Source organism: Bufo gargarizans, chromosome 2 (genome assembly GCF_014858855.1).
Source record: "Bufo gargarizans isolate SCDJY-AF-19 chromosome 2, ASM1485885v1, whole genome shotgun sequence".
Taxonomy (NCBI): Eukaryota; Metazoa; Chordata; class Amphibia; order Anura; family Bufonidae; genus Bufo; species Bufo gargarizans.
The window spans coordinates 235,387,833-235,400,360 of NC_058081.1; positions in this window are offsets into that span (position 1 = coordinate 235,387,833).

Below are 12,528 nucleotides of genomic sequence, written 5' to 3' on the forward strand. Positions count from 1 at the left end.
AACAGCATTGTCTATGATCTATATATAGAACAATACCTTTCTTTTTCTTTTCAATTCTTTTTTTATAGATTTTTTTCTTTTTAAAAAAGCTGAAAATTGGACAAGTGGTACATTATTGATTAGAAAATACAATTGGCATGAATAATAAAGAAACCAAGTATCCAGGTGTATTGACAATGCACATATATATATATATATATATATATATATATATATATATATATATAAAATTGGCATGTTGTACCAAAATGTTATAGGTTAAGAAGATATTATGGATGGATGATTTCTTCTGGTATAGTTCTGGAATATCAGCTATCGACATTAGAGGAGAGAGGTTTGGGCTAATATTTTCTGCATATGTGCGCCAAATCTTCAGTGTGGTTTGGGTGATAGCGTTTTGTGTAAGGTAGACAGGAGATTTACGATGTATTTGGTCTTTTTCCCACAGGAGGGAATTCAATGGGTATTTCGCTAAGTGTTCCTCAAGTGGAATCCATAGTTTGTTGGTGTCTTTACGTAGCCAGTATATTACTCTGGACAAGTAGACTGCCTCATAATATTGTTTTCAGTCTGGTAAAGACATACCACCCCTCCGTTTGTGCTGAACCAGGAGGTTATGACATTGTCTAGGTCTGCTGTCTCGCCAGAGATAGTTGCTTATTAATCTCCTGATATTTGTAAAGCATTGAGCTGGGAGTGGGATTGGGAGAGTTTGAAATAGATATAACAGTTTGGGAAGTAGTATTGCTTTTATAACAGTTTGGGGAGTAGTATAACAGTTTGGGGAGTAGAATTGCTTTTATAACAGTTTGGGGAGTAGTATAACAGTTTGGGGAGTAGTATTGCTTTTATAAGTTTTTTCCGTCCCATCCATGATAAAAAAGGGAGAGACCAGGATTCTAGTGTTCGTTTGAACTTCTGTGGAATAGGAGCATAGTTAAGAGAGTATAGTTCACTCTAGGTAGAGCTAAGTTTAAGTCCTAAATACGTAATGTGCGATTTTGGCCAATGGTATGGGTAGTGTGACTGTAAGAGGTTTAGTTCTTTTGTGTCTATATTGAAGCCTAGGGCTTCTGATTTAGAGGCGTTTATTTTAAATTAGAGATAGCTCCGTATTCTCGAAGGAGAGATTGCAACGTGGGAAATGCTGAGGATGGATCAGATATTATTGGTAAAATGTAATCAGCGTAGGCAGCTGAGCTGTGTATATATTTTCCGTCATCAAACCCGATGATGTCTGGGTGAACTCTGATCGAGGCTAAGAGGGGTTCTAATGAGAGAACAAATAAGATTGGTGAAAGGGGGCATCCCTGACCGGTATAACAATACCTTTCTAACAAAGCTAGGACCAGCCCAGAAACCTCACATGGATCCAGAGATCTCCACATTCACAGCTCCAATTGCTTTGCTAGATTATCTTCACCCTGGCAGTTCAGAGGGTGTGTCCTTTCAGCTGCAGCTCTCTCTCTGTAACTGCCACAGAGGATATGGCTGGTTGCAGTTGAAATTTTTAACACGTTCAACCAGCTCAGTGAGACGGACAAAAAATAGAAAAAGAACAAACAGCAGGTGGCGCTATACAGATACATTGTATTATATATCTCACTGGCTATATTAACTTTTTAATTACATACAGTTACAACAGTATTCAGATCCAGGTGTTGGTTTGATCCATGTAGAAAATTCTTCATGACACAACCCCTTTAAGCAGTGGAAATTTAAATGGTAATATTCCTGATTAGCTTGGGCATTGAAGTAATAACATCCCTGCATGTTAACCCATAGAGGTGAACATTTTTATTCTCTTTCCTATGAGAGAGATATATGATGTAAATTGTAGTAAAGATAATTTTATTACCAGTCGATGCATTTTTTCATTATCCACTCTCTTGTGGCTCTCAGCTGTCATGTGACCGACACTCTGACTCTCCAACTGACACAGAGTCTGAGGCTACATGCACACGGTAGTGAAAAACGGACATGTGATGTACATTTTTTTTAATGGCCATCACGCGTCTGTTTTAAGACCAATGGTAGTCTATGGGGTTATTCACACGGCCGTTATTTTGACTGTCAGTGAAAAACGGACGTAAAAAAATAGAACATGTTCTATCTTGTCCGTTTTTCACTGACAGACTGCCCCTATACAATTGAATGGGTCAATTTTTAACGTCCATCTCTCAGAAAGGCATCAGTAAAATAAACATCCGTTAAAAATGTCAGTTTTTTCACTGTCGTGTACATGTAGCCTTATTTGTGGGCAGGAAGTCAGTTTCTCTATTCACACAGTTCACACATAAATGAATAGAATCTGATTTTCTGAGGGAGATTTATCAAAACTGGTGTAAAGGAAAATTGTCTTAGTTGCCCATAGCAACCAGATTCCTTCTTTCGTTTTCCTAAGGAGCTTTGAAAAATGAAAAGTGGAATCTTATTGGTTGCCATGGGCAACAAAGCCAGTTTTGCTTTACATCAGTTTTGATAAATCTCCCCCACTGTATCAGTTGGAAAGCTGGGCTGTTTTATTCCATCTTTTGATCCCATATTTAAAGCATACACATTACATACATGTTAACTGGATGCCTCAGATGAGGGTACTACAGCAGCATCCATCTCCATAGGGTTCCACTGTAAAGAACATAGCTGTTTAATGTGTACAGTTTTTTGTTTGTTTATTTTCAAGACTCATATATGTTGGAAGATGTATATATTAAACATGGGACAAAAAGGTGATATGAACACAGCCTTAGCGTGTCAGTCACATGGCGTGGTTGAGGACTACAGAGGAGTAGATAACTCACAAATACCATCAGAGGTAAAAAAAAAAAAAAAAAAGAGTACCTTCACCATAGCTTACATCATGTTCCTTTTTTAATGAGACAGAGAATAAAAATTTTTTAAGAAGTGCTTCTTCAATAGTTTCATCCCTCGTGGTGTAGGGTAGTGTCGGGGTTAATACCCTGATATAGCGTCATCAGGCAATCACAGAGCAACTCAAGCAGTCTTCGAGGCACTGTCTAATTTATGAGAGACCCATAGACAATGCATACAGGGGGAGCAGAAGAGAAAAGTATGATACTTGGTCTAAGTTCCTCTGTGGTCAGAGTGGCCTATCTCCCTCCACTGGTGCAGGTGAACAGAATGTACAAGTTATATTTATGCCCCTGAGCTCTTTCACTTTTGAGACTGCAAAGGGGTCATTTTTGGAAACAAAAATAAAGCATTTTCAATTTTTCAACCAATCAGGATCCTTCTTTAGTAGTTCAAGCTCACACTTGCATCAAAATTTAGTTCCTTGTGCCATTAATTGCGAACATAAAAATGGAATTACTGGATCCAACACCAATGGCACTTCTCATATCCCATTGACTATAATTGGGTCCACTGTGCTTCCAGTAGTGCTTCTGGCATTCCAATGGATAAAATAAATGCTATTTTTCCAGAATCTGGGATGATGGCTCCTGATGGATCCACCATCATGAACCTAGCTTTAGGTTATGAGAGGCGTGGCATAGGAGCAGGTGTAAGCTTGTGTGGGGAAGGAGGAATTGGAGAATTTCATTCCCATGTGGAAAAGTTGTAGTACATATCAAAGCAATGCAGCAGGTGTTCCCATTATCTTTACATAAGCTGATGATCAGGGCAATTATCCTGAAGGAGCTTTCATAGGAATGTTCATTCCCAATAATTGCCCTGTGTAAAGGTGCTGCCAGTCACTGCAATAAACAAGCAAATGCTTGTTCAGCAGATGAAACCATCATTGATGCAGACACTAAAATCATTGTTTCTGGAAAAGAGATCATCCTGTGCAAACAGCAATGGAGACAGATGAGCAATCGTGGTCGCGATCACCTCCTCCTTCCAGCTTCTCTAACAAGCAGGCAAATTGGAAATGAATGGTTCATTCTTGATAACTCCCTGCCGAGTTGGCCTGTGTAAAGAAGCCTTCAACTGCTTCAATGATTTACCTACTGCTACTACTACCAAAATATATCCAATTTAAACTAATTTTACTTCAAGTGCGAAACTTTATGTCAACAAGGAGACAGAGATAAGCCACCTATATGACCTCTAGACACCTGCCAGTAGCTTATCTCCTGGTGTAGGGAAAATAAAAGGTATAGACATAAACACCCCTAAGTTGTGTTATACTGTAGAGCAATGGCCGATTCTGCTACAACCAGGTTTGCCAGCTTATATCTAATGCATGTTAATCTTATGCATATGGCGTGCTGATCTTAAGAAATCTGATAGATATAGCCAGTTGATAGTAATTTTATTTTCTTCAGGAACAAAGTTTAGGACAGAAGAATAAGATGGCACAAATATTCTTCCTGAAGAATTCACTGCTGAGCACAAAGGAGGCTTTCTGATGAGCTGGCATGTATCCAACCTAAACACTAGGATTCACTCTATTAGTCTGTTAATCATTTTTAGAATGCAGTTGCAATCACAGTTACACCTTCTCATGTATCAAAGAAGAGGCCTCACAGATGTGTTCTATTCCAAAACATGTATGATAACGCTGAGTAAAACAGTTGCTCCATGACACCCTATTATGACATAATACTTGCTATGGGTCAAGTCTGCAGGTTAACAAAATGCTTCATTGTCATGATGTAACAAAAAGAATTTTACTACACACCCAATATAACAGTCATTTGCATGACATTGAAAAATACCTGGGGATCTGACAACAGAATAGTCTGCTCAATGTTAATATGGACTCTGCTCAAGTCTACTCAAGTTTACTTCATGATTGTCACTATACCATCATTCATGTCCTCTCAGTCTTCTGCTGACATGCATTTGTGTTCTCTATATAAAGAGTATGTTTTTGTGGGTTTTATGTTTGCTTTACGGGTCAGTAAAAAGACATTTATTTTCAATGGACATGACAACATTGTTTATAAAAATGTAGGCCTGGGAATTGGTGCTAGATTAACTAGTAAAATCCTACAAAAATATACTTGCATTATTTTCCTTTATTAAAGGCCTGGCAAAAATAATGCAGCCAAAGCTTAAGTTCAGATATCCAAAGCTTATGAATTAGGGCAGTTCATATCATCATTTCATTTTCCATTCTTCTGATTCATCAGAAGAACAAAAAAAAACTGGATCCTGTAGAAAAAAATTGATCCTTTTGCATCAGTTGGCATCCGTTTGAGCCATTTCCGTCTGAGATCCATTTTTTGTAGATGGGAAAAAAGTTCTGCATGTAGTACTTTTTTTTCCATTAAAAAAATGGATCTTAGATGGAAATGCCTCAAACGGGTGCCAACTGATGCAACGGGATCTTTTTTTTTTTTTTTACAGCAGAATCCATTTTTTACAGGATCCTGTAAAAAAATTATCCTATGGATAACGGATGCTATAGAATCATTTTTTTTTTTAATAGGAACCTGTTTTGTTTTTGTTTTTCTCTTCTTCTAAAGGATCAGAAGAACAGAAAGTGGAACAGAGATGTGAACTCTCCCTTAGTTACGTGCAAGAAGAAAAGTGATGGTGACTTGTGATGTAACTTGTAAGCAGTGATGGTCAGTTTGCAGTGTTCGCCAGCAAACACATGTGGGCTGCCATTTTGACTCACCTGTACGGCGATGCACAGTTAAGCCCTTACCTGTGCCCATGCCGGCAGCCGGTCTGAAATCAAATGCGGTCTCCGGGAGCAAGCAGTTCCGAGAACAGCCCGATGAAGGCCCCCGGCGGCTGTTCTCGGATCTGCCTGCTCCCGATGACCTCATTTGATTTCAGACCGGCTCCCGTCACAGGTAAGGGTTTACCTGTGCATCACCGGACGGGTGAGTCAAGATGGCAGCCCGCATCTGTTCGCTGGTGAACACTGTGGACTGACCATCACTGCTTGTAAGGTTCTTTCTACAACTAAATAATATATAAGTGTCATCTTCAAAGATATAAACTGTCTGTGAGGAAAACTGAAATGTAAGTGGATTAGATACATGTAGTTACAAAGATAGCAAATTTGAAAAACGAGACAGGACATAAGTTGAATCTACAGTATTATCATACAGTATTATCCACTCCTTAAAAGTCAGTTCCAATTGCTCTTATTTAAGGGGAAATGCCTTTCTGACTCAAATCAAAATACATTTCTCAATGGTATGATCTAAATACTATGGAACCTTAGTTCTATAAAAATTAAGTCAATTACTAAAATACACTCATTGACAAAAACAGAATGCACCAAGAAGAAGTTGTTGGAATCGAACAAAACTTTATATGTGTTAATGTATTGATGATATAGTGAGTACAATATTAGAATGAAAGGTTGAAAGGTTACGTTTATGGAGGGGAAATGTACATTTAAAAGGAGGCTCCAATACCCTGTTGGGCCACCTCTAGCCTTAATACAAGAAGAGGTACAGATGGATATGAAGGAATACAGGTTCCATATGGTATCCTACGGCACATTTCCCCACAAACAGTGTCGTACTGCCAGAGGAGGAATTCCACACAGTTTCTATGGGGCCTGTGAGGTTTAGGAGTCTGGGACTCTTTTTGACATGATAGCTGCAGTAATACTGAAAGATCTAGAAAAGCATCAGAGTGTATTGTAAGTGAAGCCTGCCCTCTTCCTGATGATGCCCCCCCCCCCTCCTGTTTGCCATTGTTGGCTTGCTAATGGGTCACTGTCTGTCTGTCAGATGTAGCTGGCCAATAAGCTCATTTCATCTACTGACTCCATTGCAGTGAGGTAATGAGGGCCCCTTATTACTTTTTCACTGCAGCAAGCTGACAATGTAGTGAAGGAATTCCCACCATGGCCCTTAATCCTGAGAAGTGTGACGATCGCATCATCCAACGTCCTAACCAGTGTCCCACGTGTTTTAGCGCTGGCGTGGCGAAACTTGATTTGCTAATAAAACTTCTGAAGTTGTTCAGGAGCGCTCCAAATTCTGTATGTATAGCAAGCAGACCTCCAATATAAGCCCCCCAGACAATATATTGGAGGTCTGCTTGTTATACATAGCACTTCTTTCATTCATATGAAAGTTAAATGAAAATGAATATCGATTAGTAAATTCTACATAGTAGATTTATTTTGTGACATCATACAGCCTTTTGCTCATCTATATCAACAAGTCGATAATTGACTGTAGGTGGGCACCGTGGACAATAGTATACGAGGCAAACCGCAGCCAATCTATTTTTATGTCTATTTTTATGTTATTAGAAATATTATATATCATCGTGGAGTATTAACAATCTGTGTGTATTTTAGAACATTTTAATGAAGTGTTTCAATACAGAATATTACTGATAAAATCAAATTTTACTAATATTATTGAATCCATAGTGTTTCCAGATGTAGGTGTGCCTAACTATACTAGATTATATGTACAAACAAAAAATCACAGTAACACCTTTGCTCACAGGAACTAGACAAGGCTAGGAACCAAAGTTGATCAAGTGCCTTTCTGTAGAAGGAGGCACCTTTAAATACATCCTGCAGATCAGCCATGCTGCCTCATATAAAGAGTACAGACATGCCCACACATAACCTATATGCATACAAGGAACTCTGAGCCAGAGAAAAATCTCTGCTCAGAAAAGGAGGGGGATTCCGGCAGCAGGAGCTCAGACAACGGCTAAGAACCCAGCTGCCCAGACCTATCAGCATGGCATACAGCAGTGGGGAGGAATGAAGAAGCCTGGCACCCATACCTGTGTGTGGGGACAGAATCGCAGGCACAGGGAGCCGGGTTAACACTCCCTAGATCTTTACACCAGCAGTTAGGGCAGTGTTTTCCTCTATAGGAGTAACAAGATTGAAGCACTCAATGCAAGACTTCCAAAGGACTGACCATTGTTGGATCCCAAACAGAACCTGAATTTGTCGCAAAAGTCAAAACAGTACCAGTTCAAAGCAGTCCAGGTTTCTCATTCATTATCCACTACAGACAAAAGCAACAGTGACTGGCTGTCAATGGCAGGACACAAAATAAGCATTGTGGCAACAAATTTCCTTTTGCTAACTTCCTAGAAATGGATTGGGCAGAGATAGGACTCTGTAATGAAGGTGTGTCTGTGTCTAGATGATGGACAATTAAATTGTAGGAACTTCTGATGTTAGTTGGTGGATCAAACTATCCTCTCTACTGATGGTTTGTCTGTTCTGTGCAGCGCCTGCATTCACATAATCACTGCTCCCAACACCTCCTAACACAGTGGTCAGCAGCCTTCGGCACTCCAGCTGCTGTGAAACTATAACTCCCAGCAGAAGTGAAAGAAGGATTCTGGGAGTTGTAGTATTAGAAATGCTGAAGTGACAGAGGTTTCTGATTCCTGTCCTAACAGATCCGACCATCCTGCTTCTCTTAGTCCAAAAATGTGCCCTCTCTCAAAGTCTGTCAACTGGGCATAATGGGAGAAATTTATCAAACTGATGTAAAGGAAAAGAGGCTTGATTGCCCATAGCAATCAATCCAATTCCACATTTCATATTTCAGAGCTCCTCAGACCTTCTTTTACATTTTTTTAATAATTTTTGGTGGCTTTTTTTTGGGTGTTTTTTATTTTGTAACATTTTGTAAATGACATGCAGTAGGCAGAGGATGCTGTATTTAGAAAACCCCCAAAAATGCAACAAAACAATAAAAACATTGCTGTCACGCCCTGCCCTGTGGGTGTTCTGAAGAGATCTGTCAGAATTGCTGCACGTGACTCGATCTGACAGTTTGTTTTGTTGTGGGTTTGAGCAGAATCCCACCTCCTCCCAGGTGTTGTTTGTTAGGTAATTGGTGAGGCTATTTATTCCTCTCTCTCCCTATGGCCTTTGCAGGTTATAGTTCTGCCTTGTGTGAGCTCTGGAAGTTTGGTGGATCGTCTGCTCCAACACATCTCAAGATAAGTCCTTCGGTTGTAGAAGGAGCTGGGTGTCTCTTTCCCTCTTCCTTACAGCTGAGGGTTTGGTTCAGTGTGCTATAGTCCTAGGTACGTGGGCATGTGCATATTTACCATCCAGATATGCACATGGGCAGACCAGCTTAGGGAAAGTGTTTTAGTGATTGCTAGGAGGTGACCCCTTTGTTCCCTAGCATTTGGGGCCTAGTCACTTGTCTTTGTTTGCTTTGCCTTGTTCTGTTTCCTTCCCTTATCTTATTCACTGTGACAATTGGGTATGTAAACTTTTCCATATTTATCTGTAACATAACATCTGGCATGATAAACACAAATAAATGTCACTAAAATGTAGTAAACACCGTTTTTATCAAAGTGGTGTAAAGTATAACTGGCTTAGTTGCCCATAGCAACCAATCAGATTTCACCTTTCATTTTGGACAGCTCATTTGGAAAATGAAAGGTGGAATCTGATTGGTTGCTATGGGCAATTAAGCCAGTTCTACTTTTTACCAGTTTAGTAAATGACCCCCAATTAAGAACACATTGGACTATAAAATAAGCAACAGTTATCCAATCCCTCTGTGTACACAGTCTCATTTTGACTGGTAGTCCACATACTTTTTATCGGTACATTGTCTATGCACCTCAGACAAGTGGCCTTTGCTTTGAGATGGGGGCATTTGTGCTTCCTTGACAACAGACCTTAGATCTCATGCCTTGAAACTGTTATAAGGATCTCCTACAGAAACCAATCCGATTCCATCATCTATATTTTTAGAGTATATTTTAACATGCTCCATAAATGAGACCTCTTCTTTTTCAATGTACAGGAATTTAATATTTTGTTTGCTGTGTAAATTTGCAGCTCTGTTGATAATCTGTTTTTTATGTTGACCCGTATCCAGGGGTTTACAATGTATGCTCATGTATGTGAATATAATCTAAATGCAAACAAAGAGATCAGCTCTTGTGAGAAAATGGGCCAGTTTACTATTTGTATTCTCTTTGTTGTGCCACAATTTTAGAGACTGGAGTCATGTACCATAGACCAGTTTTCTATTATTGCATATAGAAATAATGACAGGCTCTGCAGGGTCCACTAATGTAATGTAACGTGCCTTAGCAAGATGTGCTTAGTCTTAGTGGAGTACAATGCATGCTGTGCAATATCTGCAAACATATGGAAGGCTTAAAGGTAGTCTCACCAGATTTATGCTGCCTTATCTTTGGTAGCAAATGGTACTGAGTGGCACCTGATTACAGCGATGTCTCACTTTTCAATTTGCAGTTGTTTTCATAAAATCAGAGTTTATCAGGTACAGCACTGTAGTTCTTGACATTTATGAAATAAAATCATCTTCCACCAACCCCTGAAGGACAACCTATTCTGTTAATCAGCAGCAGCTGGGAATGAGGTGTCCAGTCTATGCATATAATGAGAATCAACATAATCAGAATTCCTAATCTGCTTATTACAAGCTAGACTATTAAAAAGAAACAACCCGTGTTCAGGTTATGAAAGGGATTCTCAGCTTCTGAAAAACACTTTTTATTAAAAGGAACCCCCAAAATGAATCATATCACTATTAATTTTCTGCAATCTTCAAAGCTATCTTGCAGAAAGTATTACAGTTCTTTAACATGCCTAATACAGGGAAGGGGGGGGGGGGGGGTTTATATACAGTAGTTGCCATATCAGATCAACGAGCTCCCTGTAAAATGTTAATAGTGAAATCTGCATTACCCCAGAACAGGGGAACTGTTATAAGGATGTATTGTTGAGTAAAGGTGTTCAAATTTACTGTATTTGTGTACTCAAACAGCATTGTATGAATAAGTCAGGGTTAACACCTTGACTCAACCCCTTTTAGGTTGCCAGGAGATGAACTTGGGTCCACACCCTGGTTAATCAATCAGATGAGAGTGTGTTCTTAGCTGAGAAGGAGAGAAGGCCTGTTTGTGCCTACTCTTTAGAGCTAGGCCTGATCTCACAGAACCTCCATAAGGAAGATCAGAATCTGTAATACTGTGCATTGGAGTCAGACAGCAAGGTACCATGCTTGTTTATGGCAGAAAAAGACTGATGTGAAAAGGAACAATGCTGACATGCCCTTCCTTGCTTTGAGATGGTTAGGCTAACCATAACTTAATTCTGTACCCTTTAACTTCGGAATTACAGAAAGATCCACTAAGAACCTCTAATGCATGACTAGGGTTCTGCAGAGAGACTTATGAAGGACAGAGAGAAGGAGCACTGCAACTCCCATCCCTGTTGCTATCCATATATTGCTATTGGGAAAGAACTGCACTGTCGTTGACTTGAAATTGTGCCTTGATACTGTCTAATGTACTACTATTCTATTCTGCACTTGAGTAGAAAGAAACTTAGGGGCACATTGATTAAGACCTGCGTTTTAGATGCCGGTCTTAAAGTCCTAAGCCGGCAGTCATTCCGCAGGCCTCCTTATAACTTCACCGCATCCAGCGCCAGTTCTAATTGTAAGGCAGCTTCCAAGCTGTCTTACATTTAGGCCTTTTTCTATGCCTGAACCAGGCATAGAAAATGGTAAATGAGATGGGCCTTTTGGCCCATCCCCTTCACCGCCGACGCCACTCCCACTTATTTAGACCTGGCGTGAGCATGGCAAAGTTGCATATTACAGCACAACTAGCTGTTGCGCCACAATCTGTGAATTAAATAATGCCTAATATAAGCGTAACCTGGTCTGGTCACTGACTCCATCACCATCCACCAACCACTGCCTCCATACTCCTGCATTCCACCCTGCCAAAACACTTAACACCAAAGCACCCCAATAACTACCAGGCAGGCAGTATGCCGACATCAGGGTGGGCCCTAGGGAGTATTGGTGTGAAGATTGCCACTTTGATCTGTAAGCTCAATTATCATTGCCAGAGCTACTACCACTTCCATCCACCACTCGCACTTCCTTGGCTCACTGCATATCCTCTTCTGCTCAGATGCTGGACAGTAACTGAATTAGTGCAGTGCCTGCTCATAAGAGGATGCAACTGTGGGGAGCTAATAAAGCAGTCATGTGAGTAAACCACAAGATCACGGCTATTTTGCTTCTAATGAATGGGGTGGCCACAGTCTACACAGCCTGTGGACGGCCAACGGGGAGTTTTTTAATGAAATTTCAGGGATGTTAAAAGCTTTCTATGGGTTTAATGTGCCACAGCATGCATTATGTCACCATCTAGGGCATATAAAATGGCCAACCCCTTTAATGACAGCTGCATTTTTTGTCACTCTGCTGCCCTGATGAATGCACGGATATGTAACAGATGAGTCAATACATTCTGTATTTTTATCAGCATTTGCCATTAACAAAATAAATCCAGCTATCATAAGAATTCATAACAACTATGCTATTTACTAATGGTTTCCAGTACAAAATGTAAAAATGAACTAAAATGTAAGTAAAAAAAATTAAATTCACACAAAATCCAAGAGAAAATGACTCCAGTTAGTGTTGTTACACCAGTTTTTCTACACTAAAAGTTTGGGTCCAGGTTGAAATACAGTTCTCACAGAGACACTGTGCATGTAGATACATCTGGAACAGTGAGCCCTTATGTAGCATATTGCCATTGTTTTCCTATACTGTAGATAAGGCAGAGCTTAAGATTTCTCACTGT